General features: G+C 47.1%; 1 long non-coding RNA gene across 1 annotated transcript; it reads right to left on the bottom strand.

Moving 5' to 3' along the window:
• Nucleotides 1–10,224: 10,224 nt before the first annotated feature.
• Nucleotides 10,225–17,810, bottom strand: LOC143258763 (uncharacterized). The gene is made up of 2 exons (XR_013032586.1): nt 17,436–17,810; nt 10,225–16,741 (listed from the first exon to the last, which is right to left on the bottom strand). It is a non-coding gene; the product is annotated as an uncharacterized LOC143258763 (long non-coding RNA).
• Between the last annotated feature and the right edge of the window lie 610 nt (nt 17,811–18,420).

The raw sequence follows: 18,420 nt of genomic DNA, 5'->3' as shown, positions 1-18,420 counted from the left end.
GGCATCACGTGCACCGCGAGTGATTCTCTTCCATGCCGTGGCTCCGTTGTCAAGTGGACAATATCTTCTCGTGTTACAACAATGTTACCGTTCCCGAACAAAACGACCCGCTGCTCTCCGATGTTTCCTTCTTGCCTGTCCGCTCTACGTTCGTGTTCGTCGCGCGAACCACGCGCACGTTCTGCTCCATGCACCACGACGACGATACGTTTGTATTTATCCCGGCGGGTTACACTTCGAATAATCTGTGATTCCCTGCCTCTAACCGTTCGGGTGATCTTTGCGCGACGCACGATTGGTATTAGGGTACGGATTAGGGTACCGAACTGACATTTTTCATTTTCAAAGCGCCGTTAACGTTGGTTCGGTTCCTCTTCTTAACCCTTTGCACTCGAGTGGTGACTCTCAGGCACCGCTAAAATTTGTTACATCACGTTTTAAGGTAATTTTGATATTAACAAAGTTTAGATTTACAAAATTGCGAAGAGTGCAATTATTGCGCGAGTCCCAAGAGTCAATTTCATGCGCATAAAGTGCATTTTGTTACGTATAATAGAAGTGTGCAAAGGGTTAATGCTCTTATCTTATGGAAATAAGAGAAGAGAAGAGATATCGCACGCTATGTTTTACAATTTGAAATAATTATATCCAGAAAATTGATTAGTCGTTGTTCGCGCGGAACACAAAATCGTGGTCCGCGTCGCGCTTGTGTGAGAGCGTGGAAAATTCGTGGACCGATCAGCTATAGCGTGCTCGGTGATCTATGAAAAAGCAATCAATGTCGGGTAATCGACGCGATCCGGTCTCTTAACGCGTCTCTCCGTCGAAAATATACCGAGAGAGTAACGACAGAACGGAGACGGGTACGAGGGCGCGTGTTACAAGAGAACGAGAGAGTGAGAGAGAGAGAGAGAGAGAGAGAGAGAGAGAGAGAGAGAGAGAGAGAGAGCGTACACCGGTTCCGTAACGGTAAATCAATGCACTCGCTCCTCTTCAACCCTCTTTTCCATTAAGGCAACCGCCTGCGATCGGATCGACTAGACGTTTCTCGCTGAACGACCTCGCTCTCGACGATCCGATCCGATCCGATCCGCGAGCGAACGCTTATCGCTGGCTCGGGATTAAATGAAATGTAGCGATCGATCTTCCCAGAAACAGTTGCCATCACGAGTCTCGAAAAGCCAGACCTTCCTTCCGTGTCGCTATGCTTTCCTCTGTTCGGCCACAGTTGTTCGTTAACTTTTCTTGAACGCGCATTTTCGATAGTTGCTGCCCGCGCACTGCTTTTTGAAGGTTCGCTAGCAGATCGTGTATGAAATCTCTGTCGCGAGTCTCTGGAATCGTTGTCATTGAATCGTTACAAATTGTCCGCCGGATTTTACGCGATTGCGGCTAAAGCGAGTAGATGGAATACGAAACGATGTATTACAGCGGGAAAAAATAACGACGCTGTTGCGCGTGGATTATCTTTAAGTTATTAAGGATGACAATGATACGCTTTGTTGTTTCACTTGGGCATCGAAATGCTATAAAATATAATAATATGAAATCAGATAAAATTAAATACAAGACAATATAGTATAGTAAGGATATAATACAATGAAATATAATACAGTAAGATATAATACAATGAAATATAATATAGTAAGACATAATACAATAAAATATAACACAGTAAGATATAATACAAAATAATATAATACAGTAAGATATGATACTATATAATATAGTAAGATATAATACAATAAAATATAATACGGTAAGATATAATACAAGATAATATAATACAGTAAAATATAATATACTAAGTATAATACAATAAAATATAATACACTAAGATACAATACAATAAAACAAAATGAAGTAAAATTGGCAACTTACGCATCGTATTCAAAAAACGACAAAACAATACCGTGAATCGACAAACTCTTGAATATCTTAAAAACGAATTTCTACAAAACTGTTTCTCGTTGCATAAAATTCCGCGATCCACGCCGCGCTTAATTTCCTCGTTTCTGTCCCCTGCATCGAATCGGTTTGTTGCCGGTGTCGAGAATGTCGTGTCTCCAGCGTTCCGTCTGTATATCGTTGGACGAAACGTGGTCTCTCGTTGGGGGTCGAATTTTCGAGCCGATCGTACCGTCAGATTAGCGGAGAACAAGCTTGTACAGTTGCAGGCGGGTCTCGAGCGCGCCTTTATTCTTTGGAACAGCAGAACGGCGCACAGCCGGGGATAGATGGATGACTATGACTGTATACACGAGGGCTTACGGCTGCCATTGCTGCGGGAGCGAGGCGAAAACGGCGAGGGACCGAGAGCCGAGAGCCGTCGAGCGACGGCCGACGGCCGAACGGCAACGGGAACGAGAGGGAATGCCCGAAAGGGGGAGTATGGGGGTTATGGGGGCACGTTCACACAAAACGGCCACCATAGGCACACCGGCAGCTGTTCACCATCCGTGCCCTACTCTCCATCTCCGCGTCGCTCGCTCTCTCCCCCGCATTCTTAGCTCGGCTTAGCCTCGCCCTTCCTCCCCCGTTCCGACCTCCACTCGATGCTGATCGCTCAAAAGTTCGTAGCTTCTGTGCTCGATGCTCTTCACGTTCCTGCCTCTCTTCCTCCTTCTCTCTCTCTCTCTCTCTCTCTCTCTCTCTCGTTCTTTTTCTATCTCTCGTTTTATCTCGTTCTCCCTTTTCCTTCGTCGAACGTTTTCGAGACGAATATTCGAAGTCTTTCGAAGGGGTTGCCCACCAATCTTCTTCTCCCCTTTTCTCGCACTGCGCGTCGACTCTCTCGAGATGCTCGACGATACAGTCTGGATATCGAAGAGAGAGAGAAAGAGGGCTGTATGTACCTTCCACCCTCCGCGACGACAATTTTTCTTCCGGTATACCCCAATCGACAAATTGACCACTTGTTCTTTTTCGACACTGGCCTCGCTGATTGGCAACGCTTTAGAAACCGTTGGATTTATCCGACGGATATACAAAAGTTTATTATGGTTTATTATGGTTTACATATTATTTATTATGGTTTATTGTAGAAATGCTTTATCGAGAAAATATAAGAATTCCAAATTGTGTGTGTGATATAAACATTCCAAATAAAATTGATATAAGCATTCCAAATAAAATTGATACAAGCTCAAATTGATGCTTTATCGAGAAGATATAAGTATTTCAAATTGATATAAGCATTCCAAATAAAATTGATACAAGCTAAAATTGATATAAGCTAAAATTGATGCTTTATAGAGAAGATATAAGCATTTCATATTGATACAAGCATTCCATATTGATACAAGCATTCCAAATAAAATTAATACAAGCTAAAATTGATGTAACGATTTAAAAAAATACAGGAACGGAAGAGCAAATTTCGGTGTCCAAAAAAGCGTTCGCCGTTATTTCCAATAGAAACGTCGACAACACGCGCCGGTGTAACCTGATCTCTGAATTCCTTCCGACAAAACGGTTTCTTTATCTCTTAAAAATGGCCACTTCGGTTACGTGTCGCGACCACAACGAAACACGTTCGTCTGAAAAATTCACACGTAATCGTATGACCAGAATGAAACACGATAGAAGGTTGCAATCGGCAAAAGCAGCCAGCAGATCAGGCCGCGTTCGCGTTCGCGTTCGCGTTCGATGGAACTTTCTCTGCGCGGAGGACTATAGAATCGAAGTTGAGCAGAGCTTGTACACTAGTTCGGTCGATTCTAGATCGTTTCTAGTAACCGGACGTCGAATAATAGCTATTCATTTCTAATTTAATCCCTTGCACCGTGACAAAGAGTCAGATTCCGTGACGAAGCCACCAGTTTTATTTACGTGACAATTCTTTTTGTTTTCTATTTAAAGTTCTGACTGACCGGTCATTCTTTTTTCTTTTAGTTGAATAGTCGTTTAAACTGGAATTAACTTAACGCCAGATCTGCGCGGATTTACGTCGAAATGACAGGTCACTACGTTTTTTAATTTACGATTATTTATGTCGTGAAGATACATTTATGAGTTATTTGTTCAATTTGTGTACGTAGCTCGCGTCAAATGTTGCAATAACACTTGCTAAAAGTCGAAATAATCGTCTTATTATTACTTTTATAAACTGATATGAAACAGTTGCTTTTTGTGTTCTGTAAATCTAGCGTTGAACGAACATTAACGTGAACGAACATTAACAAGAACAATGTCCGACTGTGGCATTAATGAACGCGTAATTACGCAAGAAATCGTAGTGCAGGGAAATATTTATATATCGCGGAGTTGTCGGAGCATTATCATTCCTCGGCGCACACTATTCTCAGCACGCAAATGTGTCCCACGTCTTCAAGTTCAGAGGGCCGCAGGGGCTATCGACGTCGCGTTTGCGCGAGAATTGAATATCGAAGGTGATGGACTGTGGCCCCGCGGGTAAAAATTTCGTCGAAACGTTTATCTTCTCGGAGATCCGAGTCCATTGAAGCGACGTTAGAAAGAGGGAACAAGAAAGAGAGAGAGAGCGAACGAGTCACGTAGTCGGGATACAGGGGTGGTCACGTTTATTACGCAACCTGGACACGTGGTCGGAATATAGCCGAAGAGAGCCGCTCGTATTTGCCCGAGCGAACATAAATCTTGCCCGAGGTCCTCGAAGCCTTGACGAGGCGGGCTCGCGACAGGACTCTTTCCTGGGTCGTGTCCCGAGGATTCCTATGATCGACGGAGCCCCCCCCCCTCTCTCTCTCTCTCTCTCTCTCTCTCTCTCTCTCTCTCTCTCTCTTTCTTTCTCTCTAAGTCGAAATTCCTGTACGCATGCCGAGAATTCGTGGACCTTCTCGAAATTCATCCCTCGAGGGCGATCTCCCGCGATCTTTGATCCACCATTGTTATCCATCAACGCTATACCTAGGTCAAAATCACCGGTTTTATTATTATTTTATCCAAACTTCGGGAACTCCTTGGGGGGGGGGAGTGCTTTTTTTCTATAACAGAAACTTTAACTTCTTAACGCTAGATTTACGGGGCACAAAAAACAGCTGTTTCATCTCAATTTATGAAAGTAACAATAACACATTTATTCTGACCTTTTAGTAAGCGTTATTGTAACGTTTGCCACTCGAGTGGAAAGGGTTAACCTTCTCGCCGTTTTAAGCTGCGACCGCTCTCGCGCGCGCCAGCAGTAAATGCAGAAAATTCGCGACCCGCCGAGGAAATTGTTGCAAACAGATAGATACATAGATGCGTCGCGGGAAGTTGATGCAACTGAAAGATGCCATCGACGCAACCGCGATAACCGCAAAGATTGTCGACTCTCTCGCGTTGTCGTTTCCCAACGTCTTTTACCACTCCGGGATTTATTCTATCCCACGTCGTCCGAAGATCGAAGACCGTTCGAACACACCGATCCGACGCACGATTTCGAAATCCGATCTCGGCCGGGTTCGTATCCGTAGAAATGTTCGCCCCGCCGCGGCGATGGAAACGCGTTGTGGTCTGTTTCCACTTTGCCCGTTCTTATCCTGGCTCTCTGGTTCACGGGGGAGCGGTTTCCAGGGTTTTCGCGTATTGTCGGTCAGCGCATCACATTTCCTCCTACCCCTGCTTCTCTCTATTCAGCCTCCATTCCGGCTTTGTGAACCGTAACACGCGAAATGTGAACGACTCCTCGTTCCTTCCGAGAGCGTCGCGATGGTGGTCGTTGTTGGTCGAGTAATATCGCTGTTTGCTCGAATGAAAGAGACCGCGGAGAGACATAGACCGAGTGAGAGAGAGAGAGAGAGCGTGGGCGTGGGTGTGCGCCAGAGACCCTTGAAAAGCCGCCTCGAAGAGAACCGACACAGTAGCTACATAATGGATTAAGCCACGTCCCCGTTGACGAGCCCACGAACCGTTGGGAAAATCCCTGATAATGTGGTTACAAGGACCTTCTCTTTTTCTCCTCTCTTGCGTCTCGGTGCATCATTCCGTGCAACGCGATTTTAGGGGGAGCAGAGTGTACGAGTCTAGGGTTGGAACTTTTCAATTTTTGGATATGTCGTTGGAATTTTCTTCGAACGCGAGGTACTCTGTCTTAAAGAGGACAGTTTTTGCTTTAATTTGAGACGTGTAACGTTAACAAATTCTTGTGGGAACACAATTTAAAATCGACTTGAAATTACCCCTAAAGATTGTGCCATTTTTGTCCTAGTTAAGGGTCGGTAATTTCTAATTGCACGAAGCGTCGTCATAATTTCTTTCGAATCGAAGATACCCCACCTTAAAAAAAACTCTTCAAGCTTTAATTTAAGCTCCGAAACGTTAACAAATTCTCACGGGAACGTATCTTAACGCCGACTCGAAGTAACCCCTTAAAAATCGAGTCATTTTTTCCCCCGAAAGCTTTCCTTCCCAGGAAGATCGTGTTTCTTTCGTATCTCTGCCGAGATTTGGTCTGCTAGCAAATCGAAATTTCGACGGACCGTTGACTTCTCGCCGGGGTCAATTAGGAACCGGGACGCGGAGGGAATCGGTGGGCGGATCGCGGGACATATAATATATCGGCGGAGGAACGAGTTCGTTAAAAACGGCGACGCGTTGGAAGAGCAGCGTCGTAAAATATTTACGGGACCAAAAATATCAGTCCGCGAGGAGTAGAGTTATCCGTCTCCTCTGCCCCCTGCGTTTTCTCGAGCGGAACAAGAGAACGACGAAAAAGACGGCCAACGACGAGGACCAGGTGTTGCCCCGTTGTTTTTCGATTTGCCCGCGGAGGAACGACGGAAATCCTTGGTCGACTGCGAATCGCGACGATCGTCCGCCGCAGAGTGTCCACGGGCTCTGCCCGGCCGGCTTCTAATTAATTACAGTTAATTACAGTAATTGGTCTGGGCTAATGCGATCGCACGAGCACGCCGCGCCGCATTCCTCGCGTCTCGTGTGTCGTCACTCGTTAGGATGCTTGTCCCATAAATTCGTTGAGCGGAACGACGAAGGGAGTCTCCGTCGAGCTCCTTCAGGATATTTCTGTTCCGACACTCTCCTTCGAGTGCCAACAAGCCACGCCTGTTCTGCAAAGACCACGCCTATCCGGCTAATTGATGGACAATACGCTTGCGATCGAGCGATCGATATTCGACAGCCGCGATCGGGAACGGTTCGCCGCGGCATCGTCGCAGCATCCACAGGTGCGCGAGTTGCCAAGTTCCAGTTTCTTTTTCGTTAAATAAGAGCCACCCTATTTTAAAGCAGACTCTTCGAGCTTCAATTTAAGCTCTTTAACGTTAAAAAAATCCCACGGGAATGCAACTTAAAATTAGCCAGAAGTTGCCCTTAGACGAGCCATTTTTCTCTCACTCGAGGGTCAGGATTTTCTAATTTTTGCGAAACATCGTCGCGATTGCTTTTGGACGGAAGCATCCCATCTTGAAGCGCGCTCTTCGAACTTTAATTCGGGGGCGGTTTCGTTAAAAAATCCTCGCGGGAACCCGACTTAAACCAAACTCGAATGTTCCCTTCAAAATCGAGAGCTGTTTGAGCATCGTTGAAACATAGCCATTGCGACGACTTCGAAGTAACTTTTGAAAATGCGAAAAATCTCGCGAGAATTTCTCTCGCTCCGAGGTGTCTCCTGCGACGCTCGTTGAATTGTTTCTGGTGTCGAGAGCCAGCCGCCCACGCTAATCTCGGCGAACGACCGTGGGACGTCGTCGGCCGTTTCCTCCTATCTTTCTTTTCCTTCAATTTCCAACGTTCTCGCGAATGAATAAATGACCGGTGGCCGGCCGTCGGTTCAACTTGAGCACAATGCCACGATTACGGGGCGATGCGGTGGTGCCTTTGTGGCCGTTTTAACTCGATCAACTCGGTGAAGCGAGGCCTGCGTTAAGATTAGACCCACGGCGTTGCGAGCACCGTCTCGATTTGCCTCGCCGCTCTCTGTTCAGCTCCGCTCTGTTCAGCTCCGCTCTGTTCAGCTCCGCTCTGTTCAGCTCCGCTCTGTTCAGCTCCGCTCTGCTCTGCTCCGCTCCATGCGATCCCCGTGTCCCGGCCGTGAACGTCTTTTCAGGGCACCCAACGTCACCCTAAAATAGTTGTCGCACACGCGAGAGCTCGTGCTCAAGGTGAAGGTTAGAATTCCGTTCGTCGCTGGAGGGTAACGCGCTGACAGATTGAAGTCGCGTTTCCTCCCCATCGGAAGGGTAGCCCGGCGAAAAATCAATTCCAGCTACCCTCGATTTGTACGCGTGTCTTACGATTTTTCTCGGGCCACCGCTAAATTTAACCTCGACGAAAGTTATGCTAGTTCTTCGTTGGTTCGAGCAATTTGCTCAAATTGTATAGAATATTGCATCTAATTTTTTTATTTTTCGAAATGTCGTCGTAGTTGCTCTTGAACCAAAGCTACCCTGTTTCAAAGAGCACACTTTCAGCTTTAATGTAAGCTTCCTAACGTTAGAAAATGCCCAGCGGAACGTAACTTAAGATCGATCTGAAATTGCCCTTGAGAATCGAGCTGTTTTTGGAATTTTCCGATCTTCCAAAATGCAGTCATTATTTCCTTGAAACGGAAATATTTGATAGAATAAACTGCAACTGGGAAATAAAATAAAATAAAATAAAATATAAGGAATTAAGCTTGAATAAAGTACAATAATTTACGCAACGTCGATGAGTACAATATTAACACGGAGAAACACAATTATCGAGAAGTTATGGTCCAATAAAAATGCGATCAATTTGATTTTTCCGCAGTTTCTGCCACTTTGCTATTTCGAATGTTTCGCTTTGAAGCGCCTGCTCTGTATAACGAACGAATAACGAACGGGCAACCCTTCTGTCCCGCAAAAGATCTAGAAACACTAGTTCCATCGAGTTGGGAGTAGATAGTTTGCGAGTCCGGAAGCGGGACCGTGCAAAATACGACTGCAAAAGAGAAAAAGAGGGAAACAGTGCGCGCGCGTGTGTGTGTGTGTGTGTGTGAGCGAGAGAGAGAGAGAGAGAGAGAGAGAGAGAGAGAGAGAAAGCGATAAAAGGGAAAAAAGAGTCGGCAGAAGTTTGAAATGTTGCGCGTTTACGAGCACACAGAGGATACACATTAGGCGTGTCTCCCCTGAACCCCATAGTCAACCGAGCATGGCGAAACCGGAACCTGAATATATCAGGCTCGGTGCCATTTAACTTCCATCCCGGTTCAGAAGCCAGTCGAACGTAGCCGCCGTGAAATGGAAATCCGCCCGCAGACCTCGGGGCGCGCCGGCCAATTTTTATCGCCGGCCATTTTGACCCTCGTTGCACAGCGCGCAACAATTTCGCAATTTTCCGATTTCCCTTCTATTCCGCGAGGAACACCACGAAACACAATTTAACGCTGCTCTCGATTCTCTTCTTCGATGTTCCGTTCAACAGGCTACAGTATTGTCTCCCTTACTGACGCTCAGATCGTCCACGAAAATGGACAATTTGGGGAAAGGAGATACGATTATTCGAGCCTTGCAGTTAGTTTTTATAGTTACCGATTGTTAACAATTATAAGAACGGACTGTATGGCTCGAATAATCGTATTTTCTTTTTCCAAATTGTCCATTTTGGTGCATAATTTCAGCGACAATGAAGGAGACAATTAGGGAGACATTACTGTATTTTATTTATCCGAAAGAAAAACGTGTGAAATTCTTAATTAGTACGAGTTAGGCTATTCCCGGAGCAAAAGCAAATGGTCGATGATTAAAAAAGCGGTGACCTTTCGCGAGCGCGAAAAAATATGCTTATTAATATTATTATTATTTTCTCCACCGATTTCTCGATATTCGTCGAGAAAATGAAAAGAAAAAGAACGCGATTTTTTCGAAAGTTCACATTAGAATGGGTTCGCGGGGCGCCGGTTTCACCAGCGATCGACGCAGATGCGTTTCTGCGTGAAGCGGTCCACGTTCGTCTTCGGCGTCGGCCTTGCAATCGCTGCACCCGCTGCACCGACGCGATGCAACCTTAACCTTAACCTCGAGCGGCGGCTGTGCGAGCACGGTGGCACGCGCGCGCCTACACTATTTTAAGGCCGCGTTTCTGCGAGCAGACTCCGAGAAACCTCAGAGGGGTCCTCCAACGGGATCAAGGCGTGTAACGCCTCGAGAAACGTTCCGGGCAGAATTCGCGTCGCGGTTGCAATTACTTTCGTTCGATTCCCTCCGTTTCGGTCCGCGGGGACACGAACTCGACAATATCACAGCGAAGCGCGGAGTCAATTTCGAAAAATTGACTCGCTGATTGCGTTAATATTACCTTCTCTTCTTTATTGTAAAAATAGGGTGTTTCACCCCTATACATAAAATAAATAAATAAATAAATAAATAAATAAATTCGAAGACGCTTCGGCGTTTCTCGCTTCGTCGCCGGCTTATCGGCCGACTGGGTGGATCTCGTTCCGTTATCTCTCCGATAAGCCGACATCGGGTTTAATCGCGGGCTTCTCGAGAGAGCTCGAGAAAAATGGAGAAAAAATCGAGAAGCTATGCGAGGCTCTGTCCGAGGGACGCACGCGCTCCTCTCGTCGCCGGTCGCGAACGGTTCACCGTTGCCCGTGAACACGGGGACGTCTTGTTTTTCCAGCCGGTGCAATTCCTCCGCGAAGATACCAACGCGCGACGGACTGTTTCTTTGGCCTCCGAGACCTACGCGGTTGAGATAGGTTCGCGACGAACGGCCCAGGAATCCGCGAGCCTGCCTCTCGCAGGATTTTTCGCCCTCCGGGAAGGAGAACGGTTCGTCACGACGACGCTCTCCGCTCGTCGTCCGCGATCTTCTCGCGACCGAAAAATCGGCCTGACCCCGGCCAAGCTCGCGATGCGGTCATTAATTATTCCTCGGGACCCTCCTTTTCCCGAGGGTGGACTATTTTCTTGTCGGAGGACTTTCGATCCTGCGCGCTGCAGCGGTGAAACTTTTCTTCTAGGTTATACTTTGATGAATGTCGCTCGCATCGATGGTTAAACCGCTATTGTATGCTCGAACGAAGTTCTAGGTTTCTTTGTTGTTAATTTTTCAACGATTCCACTGTTATAACGGATTATAGGGGCCCATAAAAATGGTCGTACATCCGTTAAAACGGAGTAACTTTTTTAAAACTGGACTAACTGGTTCGAACTTTTTGTTAAATTGCTGGACCAGTTTGCTGGACGATGAGCAAAATGATTTCTTTTTCAATTTTGCTATCACTTGGAATGACAAAAAAATTATAAACTCGTGTTTTAATTTTTTTTTACCTGAGCCTATAATGGAAATTTAACAAAAGGCCTCTCGTAGATCGAAATCGGTTAACCGAGAGTCGATTGAAAGATTAAAAAAAAAAACTGCAGATTTCTTCCAGTTTTCGGTCGAAATCGTGATATAACCGTGATTTTTTGCCATCTTTAATTTTTTCTAACTCGTAAGAAAGTTAAAAAACGAGAGCCTTTTATTCTTTTTGGCCACCTCAAGAAATACCAAAATAAAAAAGAGGTTATTTTAGCAATCGTCTATCAGACCAGTCCCTCTATCATCTAAAAATAAAAACATTCAGATCATTTAGTCGAGTTTTAAAAAAGTTATCACGTTTCAGAAGATATACGAACCCATTCGTGGTCCACCATTTTTACAAAAATCATCAGTATTAAGAACGAAGTTGCACATCCGTCAATCTCATATAGAATTACGCAGAGTCACAATTAAAACTGCTCAAGGAATCAAAAGCAATGAAATTGCGTCGCAAATCAATTGTAACACGCAATTCAGTTCTCTAATTAAATCGCAACGCAATATAACTGGTTACTCGATACGAGTAAAATCGCAAAACTCTGAACGACTCGGTTACATTAATTCCGAATTATCTCTCTCCGATTACATATTTTCCAAATCGTGTTTCATTCCGACAATCCGCGATGGGCCTTCGCGATCGCTTTTCTCGCATCTCGCATCTCGCAGGTTTCGTCGAAATTCCCAGGTGGGGTCGATTCCGTTTGTTGTTCGGCGAACCTATCCAGGCCGAGGTAGCATAGTTTGCGAATATTTAGCAGATAGACGAGCGGATTATCGCTGCGGCCCGTTCCGCTCGCCGATTCTATGGCCGGCCGCTATTCGAGTGAGTCATAGGACGGACGACCGATAATCTTTGCCGGTCTCTCCGCCGGTGTGTGCAACGTGAATAGAGAGACCGGTCGGCGGCAGAGAGAGACTGAGAGAGAGTGACTGAGAGCGAGAGAGACTGTGAGAGAGTGACTGAGAAAGAGGGGCGAGGAGGGTCCGGTGGACAGAGACCGATGGAAACCGTCGTACCGTTTTCTATGACACGTACGCTGCTGATCGAGCAGCGAGAGGAAACTCTCCGGCTTCGGAGACGCTGGCGATCGGTGCACGGCGTCTATACGTCTATATAGTCTATACAGTCCTACACAGTGGTGTATGGCGGGTATAGTAGTAGTGGATCGGTTGCGCGAGAAAACGGTAAACCGCTCGCGGGGAACCCGTTCGACGTTTGATCGCGGTATCTCGAGTCTCGACGCGTCGCTCGCTGCTCCTCCGGGCACGATAATAATTATTTATCCGCGCACGCGGCCAGAAAAATAACCCTTTGTTCACCGATAAAACGTGTATACGGAGAGATTTTAATACAGCATAATACAAGTATATGCGCACCCGAAAATCGGGCATCGAGCCGTTATCGTCGCGAAAATCCCGGTACACGTTTTTCATCGCGATAAGAACACCCTGGCTCGTGCTCCGGCCTCGTCCGGCCCTGCGCCGGGGCCTTTGCTGCACTTTGCCGGATTAAACGCGGAGCGGCGCATGCTGCTAATGAATTTTAGATGCAACCAGAGGAGCCGCGCAACGCGGTTTCCGGCCGGCGAGCCTCTCCGCGATCCTCGATCTCGAGTGACTCTGCGAATCTCCGACGTGTTCTCGCTGGAAATCTCCGATTATTTTCCACGGAAATCTCCGATGTTCTCGCTGGCAAGCTCCGCCGATTATAAATCGGACGAACGACCTAAGCTGGATCTAATTTGCAGTCGCCGGTGGATCGTTGTTTCTGTGTGCGCGCGTACGATCCTCTGATAATTGAATAATTTTAGAGACAATTTTAAAGACAAATTTGAGAAATAATCGATGAGATTATAAGTCGATCCAACGAGACGGCAAATATTAGTGCACATGCACTATGAAAAATGACATCCTTTATCGATTCCAGCGTGTCTGTCGTAAGATCTTGTTCTCTGTAACATTCATTTTTTTTTCGCATTATGTTTATTTCATTTGTGCGATTTGAAAGGATCTAGTAGCCCCTAAACATAGGGGCTATAATAATAATAATGAACTAGGAGCGACATAAAGCGAATTATCAAGAATAAGTAATAGTAATAATAATAATAATAACAATAATGAACTAGGAGCGACATAAAGCGAATTATCAAGAATCAGCGCGGAAATGTGGAAACGGCGGGCGATTCGATCGAGGCGGGCCCCCGAGATCGTTCGGTACGGCCCTGGGGAGCTCGAAGGATCGAGACGGAGAGGCGAAAGGACGTGCAGAGGTCCTGGTAATTAAGGCGTTTCGACAAACGTACATCGCGGGGAACCGGTTATCCAGGCACAGGCATCGGCATCAGGATCGGCTCGTTTCGCTCTCGCTCTCGCTCTCTCTCTCTCTCTCTCTCTCTCTCTCTCTCTCTCTCTCTCTCTCTCTCTCTTGCGTATACCTGCCGGAGGTTGGTCTCACAAGGTTGCTCGATTCGCTGGCCCTGACGGTCCTTTCGGCCAGAAATATGCGTAATCCCGCTCCGGCGCAGGTAGGAAGAGAGCCGGTCGGCAGTCGTCGGCCTTCCTCCTCCGGCGTTTCCTCGAGTCTCCTCGAAATCTCGCTTCCTGGTCGCTGATTCGCTTGCTCGCGCGAGCTCGCGTCTGGTCCAGCTACTGTCTCCCGCTCGCCGGAGACCCATGGCAAAACGAACGAGAAAAGAGGATCCGAGAAAAGTCCGCGTCCGTGCTCGTCCCACAAGAGCAGGAAGTATCGAATTAACGCGAGATCTCGCGGCTGGAAGCTCGAGAGGCTTAACCTCTGGACCGAACTCTCTTCTCCAAGCTCTGGCTCTGGTTCTTCCCTTCTCTTCTCTTCTCTTCTCTTCTCTTCTCTTCTCTTCTCTTCTCTTCTCTTCTCTTCTCTTCTCTTCTCGGCTCCAGTTCTGGCAGCGTGTGTTACGCTTTACGGATTACGAAGCCGATTCGGCCTCTCGCGATTCCTCAGAAGACCGGCAAAGACAACCAACAGGTTCGCCGAACAGCTTGTCCCGGGTCAGTTCCTCGGTTCTACGAGAGCCTGTTGGCACCGATTGCCCTCTGGCCCGTGGCCGGAGCCGCGAGGCCACGCCCACTTTCTACCGAGAGGCGTGGACTGCGCGAGTTGGATCGTCTTCCGAACCTTATCTCGAAGAATTCGATTGCTCTTCGGAGCCTTTTTACAAGAGTATTCGACGTAAGGCGACTACTTTGTAACACTATCCCGGCTCCGTTGAAGGGCCACGCCCATTACGTACAGACAGAGATAAAGGCACTGTAAAGTAGACGATCTTATACGTCTTTTTCGTCGTATCTTGACACGAACGGTGAACGAGCGTTGATTTCGAATCCGTTTCGAACAAGCGCGTCGTCTTGGATCCGTTGACGTGAAAGCCACGCCCATCTCGTACGTAGAAACGCAGACTGTTTGGTGGTTTCTTTCGACGGCTATGTAAAGGCGCTTTCTTTTTATTTCTTTTTCTGTGACAAAGGGTTCTTTAGCCGTATACATGAATGAATAAATAAATAAATAAATAAATAGTTGCTAAAATTGGGGCAACGAAGCCCTTTCATCAAGAAGAAAGAGTATCGGTTTTTCTCTCGTTTTATTTTCGAGTGGCATAGAGCTCCGTTTTCTCGCAGAGCACCGGCCGGAGCGTCAAAGCCACGCCCACAGGGAGCATTCGGGAACCTCGGGTCCGGTTCGGGACGAAAAATCGATCGATTCGGGATCCGGTCTCGTACGGCTTCCAGTATATCTCGCGCTGATCCGGCGTTCCTCCTCCTTCGGACGCGGATAACTGTAATCGTTATCGAATAATGTATCGGGACCGACCCGCGACTTTCGCCGCGGCGTTACCTAACTCCGCGTCGACTCGTTACTCATCCATGAGCAAACTGTTTGTCCAGCGTTTTCGGTTCGTTAACACGCCGAGCGGCCGACGACGGGGTTATTTGATCGTTCGCCATCTGATAAATCGAGCGCGCCGAACCGCCTCGCGAAGAAACGGAGAAGCGCGCGTGTCGGCGTTCTTATCGGGAGCAATTTCGTTCGGTCGATTTTATCACGTAGGTTGCGTCGGACCTACGAGATAGCCGAGTAGCGTCGATCGTCGTGTAAATAAGGTATTAGATAATCGAAGCGTAACGAAGTTCTTAACAACTCGTTATCCGCGAATGTCCCATTTTTGGAACAGTTTTTCAAATTCGCTCTTTTAAACGCTGCAGCTTTTAAATAAAATAGAGGCATTAAGATCGTGGGAACGTATCATGTGCTCCATGAAAGCATCAAGAATTCTCGCTGTTTTGTTTTAAATAGTTGTGAACTTCAGGTTGAAACTAATCGCCTCGATTTAATTATTTTTGGAACGTTTTGAATTGCGGCGGGCAATGGGTTAAATTCTTCTCGCTTCTTCGCAATTTTAACGACGATATCGACGGGATAAACCCTTTGTTACAGCGAGAGATAGTGTAATAGTAACGTAACAGTCGCGCGAGGATGTAACATAAAAGCTGAAAACTAAAAAAAGATAAAAAAAGAAAAACTCAAGAGAGAAAGAAATTGCACATTTCGACGGCTAATTTCCGCCAGAAACGCATAAAATACTCGATTCTATAATATGCCGCCAATTATAAAATGTCCGACGCGATCTGTTATGCGAAAGGAAACGCGGCACCGAATTTTTCTCGTCTCGAAATCCGGATTTCCATGTCGTCGGACGCGTAGGCGTGTGCTCCCGCGTGGCCTCCGTTAGCTCTCGTCGACGGTCCCCGGCAGTTTGTCAAATCGGTCTCGAGGTTTTTTGGATGCCGGAGCAACAGGTTTTTGGATCGAATCACGCCGGGACGCGCGGACGTGCTTTCTCGCCGTTGTACGTCGAGGCGTGTGGAAGCGTGTAGAAGCGTGTTGTAGAGAAGCCTCTTCTCGGGCCGCGTCCCTCGTAGCGCATCTGGCCGCAGATTCAAGGCCGGACAATCAACTTCGCGTGGAAGAGCGGACCTCTCCTCCACGACGTACGCGCACCCGGTGCATACGCGCGCACGATCCTCGTATGATACCCAAGGACAAACTGTTCCCCCGATGGCGTTATTTATAATTCTTCTATCTCGCTGGAACCCGAAGACACCTCGTCTTCGCGGCAACGATCCCCCGCTGCCTCCGCCGCTGCATTCGAACCGGCGCCGCCGCCGCTACCTCCGAGCCGCCGTAACCGCCGCCGCAACCTCCGAGACGCCGCAACCGCCGCCGCAACCTCCGAGCCGCCGCAACCGCCTGCGAGCCGCCACCGCCGCCGCGGAATTTTCAGATCGCGAACCCCCGCCAGCTGGGCGGCCGTCTTTCCGTTCCGCAATGGCCCCGGTCAAGCCGCTTCCACCGGCCGCATACAAATCCGCGCTTGATTCTAATCCTCTTTACGATTACGCCGATGCGAATGCCCCGATGAAATCGTTTCCAGGCATTCTAACTCGGCCGCTAACCCTAACAGAAACATGCCGGCGTGGTTAAACCGTGGCACGGCGCAAGCCACGAGGAAACGTTCCCTTAAATTAAGATACACCCGTTTTACGCGTACTCCGAACACAGATTCGCGCGTGTCTCTCTACACGCGTAATTAATATAATTATTATTACACGCGTAATTAATATACGTTCTGCGCGCATGTGTAATCTGTATTATGTCGTGTATATGTGTGTTATAATCCAGATAGTTTTGTTTCTTGTACACGGATACGCGTGCATTAATCCGCGAAAAAGAAGGATATTGAAACGGGATCATCATTTGTACCGGATCGATTGAAGTACGTTAATTGAAATGATTATGTTCGTAGCGACTTGTCGAATTGATGTTTCGAGTATCACGAATTACTTACGTCAAACAAAACAAAATGTAATATTTTGTTATATTACATTAGGCGTATAATCGCGAGAAGAAAATATAGATATTTATAGTATATTAATTACTGGCATTGTATTATTATTATTATTCTACAAAGAATTGCCCGAATTATGATACAATATAATACATTAACGACACGATTAGCCGCGAGCTCTGAATACACGTGAAACCGGTATCTTTGCTAAAAATCAGTCGTTATCTTGTCCGATACGTTTGAAAGATCGCCTGAAAGTGTTTCGGGCGGGGCTCCAGGTGACTCACCTCGCGTATTACTCACCTATTCGAGGTAACGATCCCGAGGAACTTCGCTAAACTTCTGCTTGCAACGAACGCGAGGTCGCCGGCGATTTCGCAGAGTTTTCGCGGAGTTCTCGCTGAGTCCAGATTTTCCAAGGAAGCTCGAACGTTGACACGCTGACCAGGTTCGGTCGGTAAACCGATAGCGAAGCCCGAGCGCGCCGGAACAGGCGTATCGAAACATCGGAAGATCTCGGTTTGCTCGATCGATCGATCGAACGAACGAACGATCGAACGGCATCCTCTTGTTCCGCGCTATTTGCGAGCACTATGAAAACTGTGGGACGCGGTCGAGTGGCGCGACGACGACGCTCGCCGTCGGCGAGAGGACGGGAGGTTTGCTCGGCTCGCATTATCATCCTCAGACAACACTCGCTCCCGTGCATATTTACATTTTAAGTAGCGGCCGTCGGGATGAATGGTCGTCGTAAAGTCTGCGACTGCGAGAAAGACGAGCGCGACGAGTCTACCTGGCATCGACGAACCAGAAATCCACCGAGATCCACGGATCCCGCAACTTTTCAACATTTTTCTTCCTTTCCATCTTCTTTTCGTAATTGCGACGATCGATATCAATTTTCGATCGCGATCGTTTCTTCGATGAAAATGACGATTTATAAGCAAGCTTGCGAGGATTCGATTTATTTGAATTTCCTGCGATTTTTATTACGACACAGCAAATTCTCCCTACTTGGCGCTCAGATTGCGCACAAAAATTGACAATTCGGGGAGAGGAGACACGATTATTCGAGCCTTGTGACTCGCCTTTCTACTGCAGAAACGAGCTACAAGGCTAAAATAATGGTATCTCCTCTTCCAGAATTGTCCATTTTTTAGTACTATTAATTGGCGATTTATTCGTCGATTAGGGAAAATTTACTGTATCTGCTCGAACGAAGAAGTTCCTCTCGCAACATCTCCCAGAAGGATGATTTACAATGCTAGGAATTTGTAAAAGAAAAGAA

Source organism: Megalopta genalis, chromosome 2 (assembly GCF_051020955.1).
Source record: "Megalopta genalis isolate 19385.01 chromosome 2, iyMegGena1_principal, whole genome shotgun sequence".
Taxonomy (NCBI): domain Eukaryota; kingdom Metazoa; phylum Arthropoda; class Insecta; order Hymenoptera; family Halictidae; genus Megalopta; species Megalopta genalis.
The sequence above is the reverse complement of the archived record's forward strand: the minus strand, read 5'-3'. Positions and strand labels throughout refer to the sequence as shown.